A 16,994-nucleotide genomic window follows, 5' to 3' on the forward strand; every position below is an offset into this window, starting at 1 on the left:
CTCTCTCTTCTATCTTCTATATATCTCTATGGGTTTATCTATGTCTCTCTGCCTAGATCTATCTCTCCTATATGTCTATCTATTAACATCTCTAAAATCTCCTTCTGTTAATCTCTCTAAGAGCGTCTATCTATCTGTCTATATATAATGTATATATATATCGATCTATCTATCTGTCTCTCTCTATATATATATAGTATATCTATAATCTCTACTATAGCTCTCTCTATCTTCTATATATTATCAATATCTATATATATATATCTATATTATAGAGTATATGATGTATATAGATATAGATTATCTATATATATATATATTAGATGATATAGAGATCTATATAGGATATCTATATATATATATATATATATATAATATATTATATGAGGTTTTTTTGTATATATATTCTATAGTAACACTACCTGTACTATATAGGTATATTGTACTATATAGCTCTCTATATTGTATCTATCTATAGTATTTGTAGATCTATGAATTAGTATATAATATTATATATATTCTATAGTCTATATATAATGCTAAATATAGAGATATATCTATATATATCTATATAAGATCTATAATATATGATATATGTATATATGTTATATCTATATATCTGTATAATATAGTTGGAGATAGTATGTAGTCGAAGATACTATCTGTATGTCTCTTCATTATATTAAAAACGCCACTCTCTCTCTCGCTCTAAATCCTCTCTTCTCGATCTAGTCTATCAGATCTCGTTCTCGAATCCTCTCTCTCTATCTATGTATATCTGTATGTCTATATGTCTTGTCGCTATCTTAGGTCCCTGGTCTCTCTCTCTCTCTCTCTCTCTCTCTCACCTCTCTCTCTCCTCTCTTGTGTGTGGGATTATCTTTCTTATTCATGAAATCAGGCGTTGTTTCAACTGGTAGTTCTCCTGCTGTGATGTTTTTCAATGTAATTCAAAGTGCATGAAACATATTAGGCCACAACAGATATAGATATATTCATTATGCCCACACTTCTTAAGGTCACCAGCGCAGAGATTCACACCCACCCACACATCCACATTCAAGACACATTTGCTCTACCAGTATTGCAACTTCCACTTTCATAGAAAACAAATACAATCTGTGGAATTTCCCCACTACACAGCATGCATGCAGTCACATCCTGGAGTACGGGATGAGTATGAGTTCCTTGAAATGGGGAAAATTTTGCCCCTGACACGCTGATGGGATGAATGAATGATGTATACTGAATACTGAGAATAAACAGCTGCACACAGTGAGACGTCTTTAATCTCGCTAGGGTCAACGCTGGTTTGAGCAGTTCATCCGATGGGAGCAGAAAGGGATGATGGAAGAAGATATTCAACAGGGGAGGCCATGAAAGACAAACAGGAGGCTTCAGTTAAGAAAACAAGCATTGAGATTCCAGTCGAGTAGCTGAAACACTCCCTGATCCCAAAAACTAAACACAGGCATTACATGCACTATTCTGCACTCGCACTCCAGGAGGTTTATGCACTAAACCACACTCACAAAGGTTGGTATTAGAATTTAAACAAATTGTAATTGGACACATGACAATAGTGAGCTTTAATCTCTTGACAAGGGATTGTTGTTTCCCTGTAAGGAACTGAAAACCAAACAAAGAGTGCTGCCAAACAGAACCAACATATTGAAAAGTGTCTTTACCTCTTCTAATAAATGTTATCAAGCCTGAAATGTGATCTCTATCAGTTTCGTGTTCCTGTTCATGTCCGAAGTCGCGCAGGGAGCGACCTCAGAGAGCCTCTGAAGCGTTTGCAGCTCATTTGGATTAACGGTGCTCAGATATTTACAGTGAGTCACACAATAGTTAATGGTGGGAGAAATGGCAGCTCGAGTACAGGATTTGTTTTCTCACGATAAAGGGTTTCTATTTATACGTGGTAATAATGTGACAATGTTTCCAGCCGTGTTTGAGTTGTTTGTACAGCTTTATACAAACACAGATAAATCTAAAAGACGACAGATTGTAAACACATGACTCCATTCACCTTTTATATAAATGTCTCCATCCATTAGATAAAAAAGAAGTTATCATGTTTGTGTTTTGTCTCAAGTCTGTCTTCTTACTACGAAACAGAGAAGTCGCATAAAAAGGGGCATCCCCTGCAAATATGATAAGACAACAGGAAGTAAAGGAATAAAAGGAAGAGGAAAAGAATCACGTGGTTCTCATAAAAGAAAAGACAATTTAATTTAATTTACACTTGGTAAACTGTGTTGGTTACTGATCTAAAGGCTCTTTGTGAACATGCCAAGTGCAATAAGAGTGAGCGGGGGGGGGGAAAGTTAAAGGAATGAGCTGTGAGGATATACAAGCACATTAAATAAAGGATCTAAGGGACTCCAGGAGACAACGTTACCTCTGTACACTTTTTCCTGTGACAAAGAGGAAATAGCTGTAAATATATGACAATGAAAAGGACAAGGAAAGACACTACATGTAAAAGAATGAATGCACATCCACAGACTAATCACTCGTCGGGACACTGATAAGGTAACCTTGTTGGTGACCAGATGCTTTTTTCTCACCCTCTCTTTATCTGTGTTTTTAAACTGAGTAGCTATTTAATATTCAACCAGTAGATTTGTGAAAACAGAGAATAACACCAGAGACATTCACCATGCAACAATATGAGTGTTGTCCATTTACTCACTGCAGCAAAGCTTACTGTAATGTGATCATGGAAAATGCATGAGTCTAACAGAGGTCCCTCTGTCCTCCTCAGATTCCTTGTGTCTCTGCTGGCATTTTGCAGCTATTTTCTTTATCTTGTGCAAGAGAAAGGATGCCAGCGTCAGCGTTGCTGGACACACTGTGGAGACAGGATTTCCTCAAATTACTTTTTTACTCCAGGAAATCCAAGATAATGCTCTGTCCTCCACACAGCGTAATTGTATCTTACCTGCTGGGAAAACTGCATGTTATGTCAAACAGCACAGGATCAGTTTACTCATCCAAAGAACATCTCTCGACTCATCCGATAAAGAAAATACACCTCCCACCTCTGTCAGAAGCTCAAGGGAATTTCCTGCAAATGTTATACCTGATCCAAAACGCTGTTACGCAATTGAAGTAATTTAACATTCAACTTCAGTTCGAATTTAGATTCAACTTGATTTCTGTGCAGACCTCACACTACTTAAATAACAAGACGCAGTTAAGACTCTACATACCACATTGGGTAACATCAATTCCCCTGCCAAGGAATGCATTCTTCCCTTGGTCATTAAACTGAGCAGAGGTCATTTCTGGAATGCATGTGTGCTTTTGGGAAAGGGTCTGCAAACATGTACAGTACAGCTGATCTCATGCAAACTCTCCAGATTCACAGAGGTTGTAAAATATTCCAGATGCGAGCCTCCTTCATCACTCCTATCTGCATTTAAAACTTGATGTGTGAATGTACCATGGGGCTGGTAGCTATATGCATACTTCTCACAGTTGTGTGACAATGTTGGCCTCAGAGAACACTAATAATAATAATAATAATAATAATAATAATAATAATAATAATAATAATAATAATAATAATAATAATAATAATAATAATAATAAGCTTTATTTGTATAGCACCTTTCATACAAGAATTGCACAGCAAAAACATAGTACAAGATTAGACAGAGCATTTACAGTACAATAATCACAGTATTGATTGATTAAAAAAGCAGAATTAAAATAATATAAAAAAGCAGAATTAAAATAGTATAAAATAGCAGAATTAAAATAGTATAAAATAGCAGAATTAAAATAGTATAAAATAGCAGAATTAAAATAGTATAAAATAGCAGAATTAAAATAGTATAAAATAGCAGATTTAAAATAGTATAAAATAGCAGAATTAAAATAGTATAAAATAGCAGATTTAAAATAGTATAAAATAGCATTGGAATCATGCCTAGTTTCCCTATCTGTGCCGTACTTAACGACCCTCCTGCCGGGATATATATTCATCACACCATTGGGGTAAATGTTTTAAACTATCAGAGCCATATTTTGAACGTAATAACAAGAGTCTGCAGCCATGCTAGCACTCAACAAGGCTGTGAAATCATGCTAACATGCTCAAAATGTGATTGCTAACACAGGAACAAATGCAGGTGACAAATTAAAATGTTGACCTGATGATGTGCTACATTGAAAGTCGGGGATCAGCAAAGGGATTATAATTTACTCTGAAGGGGAGATGAATGTTTGTAACTAATTGTAAGGCAATCCATTACATAGTTTCACTCAAAACCACAAATGTAAACCTCATGGCAGCAGTAGAGGGAATGTCAGGAGATAACCAAAGTCACTAAGATTTATAACAAACCCGTTAAGTGCATGCTGAGATATTTCACATGTTATGTAACAACTTTGAGCTACAGGACAAAATCTGTAGGATTCTTAATTGTCGGTACAAGATGTTGTGCCAACAGCAGATTTGCAGGACTCCTACATCAACTTAAATGACTCAGTATGATGTGCTGGCCTTCTCTTGACACATAATTAAATAGTTAGCGGTGGAAATAGAAAGGGTAAGTCTATTGTATGCAGGAACCAGATACAAAGCAGGAAATATCCAATTTACTGCAGACAATTCAAAGGAGTCTGCAAAAGACAGGAAGAGTGTTTAAAATCAGTGTAAGACGTGAAGCCGGAATACTCTCTTCCTGATCTTATTCTTATCAGATGACCTCCTGTTCTGCTTATTCTTCAGATCCTCTGCCACTTCCTGGTTGCATTATATTAATTCACTTAACATAGTCAAACTGTGAGCCTTTCCAGTATTTCACCCTACAGTTTGAGCGTGCACTGAGTAGACTTGGGTCTCTGCCAGCTGATGTGGAGTGAGCTTACAGTTGCAGGTCTAAATGTAATTTTCTCTTATGTACCCCACCTCTTCCTCTCCACAGCGTTACTTTCTGTGCGCTCTTTTCCCCCTGTCTCCTGTTAAATGCAACAGCTCTCTTCAGTTGGAAATGAAGCAGTGTTAGTCTGGATGGCTGTTGGGACTGAAAAGCTCCTTTCATGGTAATTCCATTGTTTCGTTATAATGTTTCATAAAGAGAGGCTCACTCCTGTCCAGCTGAGTCATAGGAGAAGGCCTCTCCAAGAACAATCTGCCCCTTTCCTTCTCAACTGTGTGCTGACAACAATATGATTCACTAACAAACTCCAAGTTGGCGGGGGATGAGGAGTCAGAGGATCTGCCAAGTGGCCCCCTGATTATAACTGTAAAAGAGAAAATAAATCAAAACACATTTTAGATTTGTACAATGCTGCACAGATTCCAGAGTCACCTGATTCATTTGTGTAAGGAAACGATAATTTTTTTCCTCTCTTGGTCCTTTACAGTGATTTCAGAGAAGCTTAAAAAAACACCCGTGAATCTGTCCTGCGGAAGATCACGTCAGCAGGACAGATTCTTGCTGACAGCAGGGTTTCAGGTCCTCTGGCTGAGGGAGGGTCTGACTGTCCAAAGAGGGGATCATTGCTCTGCACCATAAAGCTTGACATCATAGCCATATGGGAATGTTTAGGGGCTGCGTGATGGGGGAACAGACAAAGAGCTCAGACAGAAGCTGGTTCAGTTTCTCTTAACTCATCATTTCTTTTATTTTCAAAGATTACTAATATATATATATATGTATATATATATATATATATATATATATATATATATATATAAATGATGATTTGGATTTTCAACAGCCTCAGTTCTGCTTCATCAGCAGAAAAATGGGTTCACGAGGTGCATGTGCTGAGTAAAAGGACCGTGAACGATGATGTCATGCATTTTGTGAGCCATAAACTGTAAATATTTTTCCAGTTGAACGGCAAAGACCCTCCTAACATCATCTGGGTGAGATTGTTCCGAGGAGTCCTCCGACCCCTTTGCATGATATCCTCCAAACCTACCAACGACATCTGCTCATGACGTTAAATGCTTCCAGAGGGAGGAAGAGAAAACATGAATGTTAAATCTGATAGCTCTTTGTTCTGACCAGGGGGTTACATTTGTACTTACACAGCAGAAGCCACCGCGTGGGCGTCACTGATCTCTGGCTCCACCACGTGTTGGGTCCAACAAAGTGATCCTAAAGTAAATCCCAGTGCACACATGTCTTCACTTTGAGGTAAACATTTAAGAAGTTGTTGTTCTGTCAAGTTAATGCATGCAAAACGAAGAAGTTTTCAAGTTGCAAGAGATTTACAGTGTTTTCTTTTGCAAGCACAAAAGACCAAGGCTGCACCTGATTACTGTCAGTCACCACTAGATGGCAGCATGGTGTCAAATCAAATGTCAAAACTCCCCCACACTCTCTTTAACCTTCATACGAATTTGATCTCCTCTGCCTGTGCACAGATTAGTGGGGCAGACGAGGCTTTTAGTAGAGGTGGAGGAGGGGGGCTGCTGCAAACAGTTGGAAATCATATGGATTTGGGAAACCTCAGCAGTGGCAACCACAGCGACCACATACACTCACACTGAAGCCATAACAAAGCTGCTGGGGAAACCTAATTAGCAAGGTCAAAACCAATGAAGTTGAAAAGTGGGTCTCCTGTTAGCCAGATTTAATTAGAATTAATCATTATTTGTGACGGGTAGGAGAGGCTCAGAGGCCTCCATGTTGTATTTATCTTAAAGCAAAGAGAACGTCCATTTTTCTTTTTGTCAACAAAAACTGCTTAGTTACAGGTCAACCTTTAACCACACATTTGGCAGGAAATGTAACTCAAAGGCTGATTTTATACCGTGTGACGTCTCTAAGTGCATTCAGGTCAAGATTCTGCACTTCTGTAGTTTGACTTCTTGTCTGTCTTGTCTTGTTTTTAAGTACTTTGTTGCACTGAGCGTATTGCCACACGAGTTGTTACGGTAAGTGCTGTTGATCTCACCATAAAGTGTGTTATTAGAATTGGAACACATCACCTTGTAAAATACATTAGAAGTTGAATGTCACACACACACACACACACACACACACACACACAACATGGACAATGGATGGATACAACTTTGCAACAAAAGTTTTACAAAAAACGAAACATAGAAAGTGCTCCGTCAGATATCATGACGTACAGATATGGAACCCCAAACTACAATTTATCAAGATCTCTTTGTCCTTACAAAATGTTAAAAGGACATTGCCATCGGAGGTCTGCCGTATAAACCTGTGGCTTCTTGACATCTCCTGTCACATTTCTCATCTTGTCATTATCTAGATTGTATGCAGTCCTATGTGTGTGCGAATAAAATAAAACAAAAGCGGTTTTATAATGTCACGCATAAAGTCATGCATACCATTGCATTCACTTTAGTGTGGCGATGAGTAATGTTGTTGCTTTAAGGAAGTTATTTAACATCCTACACTATAACTATCCTACAACTAACACAACTCTCTTCATGGCACCTGCAAGAATTATCTTTCAAACCTTTATGTAGGATCTTCATTCATACTGTGTGACCAGCTGTGCCTCAGCCAGTGGTGGAGCTGTCACAGAAAGTATTGGTTGTATTGTGGTGGGATAAACCACAAAACTGACAATTTCAGAGACCTTTGAAATGGTAACACGGTAATCCTCTGTTTGCGAGAACTTTAAACACGGAGATTGGCCGTCTTTCTGTGGTTTAATTTTAACTTGTTTGTTTTGGGCCGTGTCCAACATGTGCTGCAGATGGACACTTTCTCACAGAGCTCTTCAGCCTGCAGCTTTTTCCTCTCTCCAGCTCACTCTCTCTCTCTCCTTTGGCTTTGAGTCTGGGGCTCATGGCCTCAGAGGATCCATTGGCCAGACAAAATGTTATTGTGTTGTTTTGCTTCTTGTCCCGTTGCCCCAGCCATGCTAGTATGTATGTATGCATATGTCGAATATTCTGTCTTCGCTGAGCCAAAAAAACACAAACATTACAGGTCATTTAGCAGACGCTGTTATTCAGAGCAACTTTACAGTGAACTAGCTACAGGGACAGTCCCAGGGTTAAGTACATTGCTCAGGGGCACAATCGGAAGTCGTACCCCTACACCACTAGGCCATCACCACCCCAAAGCCATCTGTGGAATCTGTGCCACTGACGGTTGCATATCATTCCGCCACAAAACTCTTTATAAACTCCAAATAAATAGCCAGATGAGCTCCATCGGCTACTTTAAAGAGGAGATTAGCATTTTTTAAAACATGGCCTGAGGGACTTTGTCTGTTTCAATACTGAGAAACACATATGGCCCTAATGATTGTCCTTTTACACATTAATAGAGCTAAGCCTGGAACATGAACATAAATCTCAGACTGTGACACATGATCATTTGCTGAGGGTCATTAGGAGGGGAGATGGTAACACAAGCTAGCTCTTGAGAGTAGCCATTGATTTCTTTTTACGCTTGAAGCTAATAGGCCTCGACTGAGATAAGGAAATAAGAGAAACGTCGGCAGGATTGTAATAAGTTGACGAGGAGCAGCTGACACATGATACCCAAAGCCCCACCCGTGGATGCAGACAAATGAAACCTAATAGTATTTACCGCCACTACCCATCTGGACAGAGAACAGCTGCAGAGCACTTTGATATCCTGTTTGTAAGCAAACCTTCTTTTCTCAAACCTTACTGGGAACCTTACTTTTCAAACCACACCTAAGTTCCTCATGCATTGAAGCCCCGCTGATCAGCGCAAAGAGAAGATAGATAAGCGATTACCCTGTGAAAGAGAAAGGATGCAGTGGTCCTTTTGTGGGCTCGGTAGGAGCTTGAAAGGTCTTGTGACCCCCCCGCCCCCATACACACACACACACAGACACACACGTACACACACACACACACACACACACACACACACACACACACACACACACACACACACACACCACCCTCCCCCATTCAGACGCCTCCTGGGCACCATTAACACCATGAGAGAGGGGCACTGACTTCCAAGGTTTGGTAGGGCTGGAGAGTACATCAACATCTGGAAGGCATTACACCGCCCAAGGGTGAAACGCAGGGAGACGATGACGGGGGAGTGAGTGTGTTTTGATCAAGCTGTGTGTGTTTTACAGAGAATGACTTAATTGCATTGTTTTGTGAGAGTTAGGGTATGAAACCGTGACCTCTTGAGAAATACTCAGACGTGAATGAGGGTGGTATCGGGAAGTCAAAACAGAGATGAAGGGAGATAGTGAAATACTATTGCTGTGTGTGTTGGAGGGGTGATGTATCGGTGCTCATGCACACAGCCTGTATGGCTCTTTGTTCATGCAACTTGTTTGAAGACTGGGTCTTTCACTGGGAGGCAGGATGTAGAGCTCTGGACCCTCTTGGCAACAGAGCAGCTCCATCTGAGCCTGGCCTAAAACAAGATGGCTTTGTATGTGCGATCACCATCCTCCTCCTCCCTTCCTTCCCCTAACTAACCCCTACCTATAGGGCCGCAGCCTCAGGCACCGTGCACCAGGTGCTCCCCCTCATTAGCCTCACAGCGGCGCAGGTCCTGCAGAAGTTACCTCATGGTAACCTGACCTTCACTTGGACCAAAGGCAGTCCACTCTTTAATCAAAAGAGCTCTGACATCATCGGGGAGCAAGCGAGAGGCAGACCATCTGACAGCAGCATGTGATATACCACATAGATGTTTCCTAATACCGTATATAATGTAACACACTTCCCTTTTTGTGCAATAGTGCTTTGTTGTGACAACATGATAGTTGTAAATGCTCAATCATCTGGTTTGGGCCTCATTTTGTTGGTCATACATGAAGCCAGCCTGAGGGAGCGCTGATCCCGATCTGAACCCACACATTAATACATGAAGTCAGATTGTAGGTCCATGCACTGCCCCGGTATAGCAATTACTGATTAATGAAAAACAGAACGTTTTGTCAGACGGGAACATTCTCAGCCATTTTGTGAGACTTTCCTGGCTGTGTAGCTTTAAACACCCCCACCCCTTTTGTCAATTTTTTTAAAGAGAAAACTGATTCCTCTCTAAAACATGAACACATGCTGTGCTCTGCCAAGTGCCTGAGGCTCACTAGAGACAGTCACTGTGAGGTCTTTTTCACCCTCCTCCGCTCCCACCCCCACATCAACCTGTCATTTACCCCCCCCGATCCCCGCTACACGTCCTTCTCCCGCCGTGCCCTGCTGTCAGTCGTCTGTTATTGAGCATGCATTTCACAGACACTCCCACTGAGACCAGTGACCTCATCAGCAAGCAGGAAGTCAGAGGGTTCAAGTTCCTCCTGTGAGAGTTATCCCACACATCTCTGCGTATTGGATTCAGGAGAGTGTGTGTGTGTGTGGGGGGGGGTACGGGGGTGTGGAGTCCCCACGCTTACGAGTTTCTCACTATCAGACCATGCCACATCATCATTCTCATCACATGACCGTAGACTTTGGCTTAAGCTCATCTGGAAGGAGAACAATCTCAGTGGAAAAGTAGCTGGATCCAGGTGCCTCTACTTTCCCGGCTCCAACGTGGCAGTGGAACAATGTGGAGGAAGAGATCCGATTCGAAAAGAAAGGAGCAAAGAGGAAGGAGCTTTTAACAAATGACGAAAGCCGTTTTGTATGTGTGTGTATATGTGACCATTAATAGACAAAGACTGCTCTGTTCCTCCATGCATCGGGGAATAATCCGTCATTTGAAACATCAGGGACAAACAAACTGATTGGTGGATTTTTCCCTGTGGTGGGTCAATGACCTTGGCTGTTTGTGAATCCCTTCCTGTCAAACGTCTGTTGCCTCAACAAATGACATCAGTGGGAATATAAACCAACCAACTCCTGGCTGGACACACCCACCTGGCCTCATCAAGGCCACTGTACATGTTATTTCTTTGTTATGTTGCAAGGTTTGAGTGTGTTTTGAAGCCACGTTTTTATTACAGTATAATAACATGTGAAGACATATAATCTCAGAGCAGTTGTTCTCAGTAATGTCATCTTTCTGTCAAACTGCTGGATGTTTTGTTCAGGGAGTTGTTTTGTGCTCCAGTATTGATCCACTTCCAATTGCATCCAACTGTGACGTGTGACTACATGTTTGAAATGGATCAATGTAGCACCAGTTATATGTATCCTGGAGCTATGTCACGCAAACACGCAGGCAGACAAACGCACGCTCACTAAAGCACAAGCAGATTATGTATGCAGTGCATAAATCCGCATCTGAGCAAACATTTAAAGTTGTAAACAACACTTTCTGACTCATTTCTTTCACATCCCTAACACACCTCCCACTCCTAACCTCTTTCAGGGAGTGAGTTAAGTGAGTGAGTTGCAACACGTTTGTTACCGGCAGGTCTCCATTTGTGCTGACTCTGCAGTAAAACACTTTAGCTTCAGAGCTCGGCCACTCCCAGCGTGCACGGCACAAAGACACAAGCGAATAGTCCACAGCCAAGTAATACAGGGAACCCCTGAGAAGGACACAAGGCCTGGCAAAAATATAATGTGTGTGTGTGTGTGTTGGGGGGGGGGGGGGGGGGGGCATCACAGATCTTTGCCCACGGGAACATTGACGGGTTTGTGCCCAGATGTGTGGGAGGGAGACATAGCTGAACAGTCAAATACAGTGTTTGTTCCAACTCTTCAGACACGGTCCATTCTCCTCAGCAAATCTGCCGTACTTCCAGGCACTTGGCGTCAGTGATTGGAGCACTGATTCCAGCACGCACAGATAATGAGCTTTTCTGGCCTTGAAAACAGTTTCCGTGCACTTCTCACACACCAGGGTTGTAGAGTAAAAAGAAGAGTAACAGAAGGAAGCGTTAACACGTGTTTTTATTTTTATTATCAGGAAAAAGAATGCAGCGATAAAGTGACGCAATTTAAACAGCAACACATGTCTGTGAGGCCCGCTGTCACCAGGCCGTATCACAATCAGCCCTCTCTGCATCAGACGGGCAGTCAACATGGAGGCTTTGTGTGTTTTAAGAGCCTTTTCTCCCCTTCGCCTGACTCTGTGCCAATATTCATACTTTAGTGAAACAACATTCAGATAGAGACGGCAGTGAGACTGGGAGGACATTCACTGATAAACTCTGAACCCTCACAATGAGAACATTCAGACTTTGTAGCGAGGGATGAGCTGCTCTCTCTCAGTGATCTGCAGCTCCTCGCGATGCCTCCAGGCCTGAAGCACAGATTTAGTCATTTGCTGGAGATCTAATTGTGCTGTGTGGAAAATGTATCTTACTGTCATATAAAACTGGGTGAAAATAGGTTGTAAGTATCGATGTGAGTCAATGGAAAGCTTTGAGTGCCATGTGTGATGTATAGATGAAGGTAAAGTGAGACAGAGAGAGGGAGGAGTGATAGAGAAAGCATGTGAAAGTGAGAGAAAGTGTGGCTGTGGAGATAAGTGCGGGTCGCTGGAGTCTGGCTGCTCGAGGGTCAAGAAGGTCAGCGCTGATGTAGGAACGTCATGAACCGTTGCTGTGTGGGAAAACTGGGGAATATTTTCAGGTCTGTTTGGAATAATTCAAGTGCGTCCTTCAGCTGGAGTGTGTGTGTGTGTCGGCGGAGTGCTGGTCATACAGAGAGGGAGGGGAGAAGAAGAGAGGGGAAAGGGATTTGGTTCGTGAGCAGGTCTGGTTCCCATTAGACCAGAGGCCTGGGGTCGGTTTGTTAGTACAGGCAGAACGTCCCAAAGGAGAACAGCCTGATGTTGCTCCTCCCAACCAGGCCGCCATAGAGGGAGTATCAGCTGCAGTGCTTCACTCTCTCGCCCCTCCTGTCCCCGTCCCCTTTTCTGCGTCCCTTCTTCTTCCCACCCAACCAACCACCCTTCTGGAACAAAGTCCAAACGGGTCTTCTAAACTGTTTACGGATGTTCTCTATTTACGTGCGATTCACGAGAGCTCTTTCGAGAGTTCCTGTCAGAGCCCACGGCCCTACTGTCCCAGAAACCGAGCCATGTGATGGATATGTCTTTTGTGAACCTAACCCTGTGTATTAATCGGCTCGCCTGCGTTTAATGGGCATGCAGAGACAGGTCTACCACTCACATGGGTTGGGCTGCAGCACTGCAGTCGCACGCTCTTTTTAGACATAAGCACAGGCCAATCAATACAACTTTTCCCTGAGTAGTGTAACACAAGAGTGTATTGTGTCATGGAACAATTTCCCATGCACAATTATTGCAGCTCTGTTCATGTAAGTTTTATGTATGACTTTTGCCATGTGAACTTCCCTCCAGCAAATCCCCCAGCAGGGACTGTTTGTTGTTTGTTGCCGCTGTGCTCACTATAAAAGCACAGTTAAGAGACAGGAGTCAGTCAGACCTGACTGGCACCGTTGTAGATTGCTGGCAATAAAGGTCTAACGACACCATGACCACATGCAGAAACACTAACAGGTAAATAAAGCAAGGAGACTGATTGAAGCAACATGACTTCGACGCGGCCGTGGTGTGACAGACGAGGTCGTAAAGATCTGAGCGCAGAGTGAGTGACTCAAAGTGAAACACAGACCTGTTGATGTTGTTAATGTTGAGGAGGTTCTCATCTGCTCCTTTACGCAGCATTAAAAGTCAGAGAAGGGGGGTTTGAGCTGAAGGGGTTCGAGGGAAAAGGAAGGGGATGATGTTTCTCCCTCGGTGCTCCGCGGGGAGCGGCTGGGGAGGGGAGCTGTGATTTATGGAAGCCAGAACTTCACTGCAACTTTTCCTGGAATTTGAGGCTGTTTTGAGGGGGCGGGGGGTCGACTGAGGAAGGGGTTAGGGGGCAAGAGTGGTCCAAGGCCAGGATGAGAGCAATATTTCACTTTCAGCCGTTAAATCAATTCACCTCCAGAAGGAGCCGAGCTGGGGAGCAAAGGAACATTCTGTCTTTTCCTTTCACAAGTTGCTTTGACTTCCAGCCTCTCCAGCTCCCTGGAGGTGGAAGGACTGTTTCTCCAAGTTGCGGAGCGACAATTTAGCCTTGTTATTGAAACTGGTTGAGGTCAGTGGCGCGAGTCATTACGTGACAAGCGTTCACCCCGTGTTGAAGAGGAACTGAAGGAGTTTTCCAAAACAGCATTGAAAGTCCCACAGTTAGTGCAAGGAGTTTCAAATGTGACACTTCTACTATAAATGAAAACACATGTCAGTGTTTTTAAAGGATTATGAATAACAAAATGGACTGGATTAGCGATCCAAAAATATGACAATGATCATGTGGGTGTGTGTGTGTGTGTGTGTGTGTGTGTGTGTGGTTACAACATCAGAGAACAATCTTGGGTCAGGATTAGTAACACCATTCAAATCTACTAAAAACTGTGGTCCTGTTGCAGCGTTACCATAAAGAAGAATGTCTAATTCAATCTGCTTTAGATTAGTGAGATTACTGCCAGTCATAGTACAATTCGTGTGAGCTGTTAATTAAAGCCACGTTTCTTTTTTCTTATCCAGCAGCCATATTCATCAGTTTTATGGAGAATTCTCTGTGGCAGCTGTAACGTTGCCAAATTCTGCATTTTAGTGTAGAACACTTGACACTCAGTCACGCACACATGCACACATACATGCACACCTACATGCACACATACATGCACACCTCTGGCTTTATGTTTCCTCTCCTCAACCCCCAACTGTCTGAAGGAATGATTCCTTATATATTCTTCACACTATCTGCTAGATAATGATGCAGCAGTCTTACTGTTCCACCGTGCAGACTGTTAGCGCTAATGGCGTGACTCACACATCTACAAGCACAACCAACCCAGCAGGCAAGCAGCAGCATGAGCTAACAGTCGTCATCATGTGAAAACCTCACTCGCAGATGTGTGTGTATCCAGGGCCGACAGATCCACTGACGTTAGAGCTCCTCCGAATGCATTCAGCGAGAGATCTAATAGAGGGCGGCACGCTTTAGTCATCGTGGCTCATCGTGGACTCATCGAAGCAGGGAAAAAGTGATGGCTGGATGTCATTAGCAAAGCGTAGCGATTATTTAGTGATTGGGATATTGCATGTGGGTTGCCAGCTCTTGAGCAAGTCTGTGGAATCTGTAGCTGCAGTTAATTATCCTTTAAAGTATTGTTTATATTGTGCTTGTATGGCGGCGCTCTTAATGTGTATAAAAGGATTAACTTGTCATTTGGTTCCTTCTTCATGGTATCTGGGAACTTTTCTTTAATTGTCGAGGTTATTACAGATTTGGCTGTGGGTGATGAACTTGATTGGATGTTGCCAGTGAGGTCATCATGCAAGTAGAGTACAGCTGTATCAATATTAGCAGTCTTTCATGGCCAGGATGTCGTTTTCCTTCTCCACCTTCTGTCCTGACCCCCCCCCCCCCCCCCTTAGAGAAAGCATTGGGAATGTTGCATCTTTTCTTTTGTGACTTGCAATAAAAAGCAGCTTTATAGCGATGTTCAAACCTCGACTGTATGCAGGACTTTTAACTTGACAGGGCCGTTCTGTAACATAGGATTGCTAACGGCTAAAAGAAAAAGCTCAAGGCTTAAAACGTAGAAGAGACGTGAGATGACTCAGATAAAGTGACTGTCAACAAACACATGCCTGTTTGTTTTTGTTCTACTGTACTATTGTTCCTGTAGAGAACCTGTAATAGTGAATGCTTTGATGACGGTGTAAAGCTGCTTTCTTCGCTTTCTCTTTCTTTCTTTCTTTCTTTCTTTCTTTCATTGCACCATGAAATCAACCATGTGATGCATAGATAACTTTAATGTTGTGCCTCGTCACCAGAGGACTCCAGTCAGACTCCAGTCAGACTCCAGTCAGACTCCAGTCACACATTTGATGACTTTAGACTCAACTTTAACGCCAATGACTTCACTTGGACTTGATACCAGAGCCACAAATCAATTAATTCCCAGCAAGTCACAGATCCTAAATCCACTCTGCTCGAAGCAATGTGACAGCATCCAATCAAGTTGCAGTAGCAAAGTCACGACACATTGGGTCTAAAGCTGTGCAGAAACGTTTCTTCATGCTGCTACAATGCTTACTTGAGTTAAAGTCTTAGCACAGAGGTGGGCTGTCCCTGCTTTGTGTAGTGGGATTTTGTCAGCTCCACCTTGGTGGAGTGAGGTCTGAGCGACTGGAAGTGTTCCAGATGCAGCCAATAATAAACACCGGGGAGGGAAGTGAGATGATGAGGGGAAGAATGTGTGCAGTGTGCTGATCAAAGCATCCCTTCCCGGGTGGCGTGTGGAGCTTGACCACAGGGGAGGCAACGACACTGTGCAGTCAATAAAAGTGGACATGTTTGGCTCCAGTTCAAAGGCGATGGAGAGTGAAAGAATTACATACACTATAAAACACAATCAAAATAATACTGGACTTCATTTTTATTATTTTATTTATTAACATAAATATCCTATTTTATCTATCTGTTACACTTTATAATGACCACCATTAATTAATGCTAATGTATAGTTTATTTAAGTTAGTCAATTTAAAAGTGTTTATTAATTGATGGTCATTTTATAATTTATGTTATTTTAACAGTTTATTGTTGCACATATTAGAACATTTAATATGTTATATTACACTTTGTTGTAAAGAATCTATAAACATTATGTAGATAGATGATCAGGTATTTTATTTTACTTCATATTACCTTGTTAAATGTTAAATAAATAAACATTATGTAGATAGATAGTTAATACTTTGTCAATGGTTAATATTTTTTCTGTGTATTTATGGATGATTTACAAACGATTTCTTAAAGGTTTACAAATGATTTGTTAATTATTAACAAATACCTAATATAACATAAAACGCTGTAATGTGTGCAACAATAAATTATTTATAAATAATTTACTTATGTAATCACAATGTAATTGTTATCATCTATTATCAACTATGATACAATATATAATTTATTAACTAATTATCACACAAACAAAATAAATTACAGCACTACTAATTATTAGTAAACATTATTCATTTTAATTTTTAATTCTTTGTTTACAGTAAAAAAAACTCTTAACGTGAGTTTAATAGTTTAATTAACTATAG

The sequence above is a fragment of the Cottoperca gobio genome, chromosome 8 (assembly GCF_900634415.1).
Source record: "Cottoperca gobio chromosome 8, fCotGob3.1, whole genome shotgun sequence".
NCBI lineage: Eukaryota > Metazoa > Chordata > Actinopteri > Perciformes > Bovichtidae > Cottoperca > Cottoperca gobio.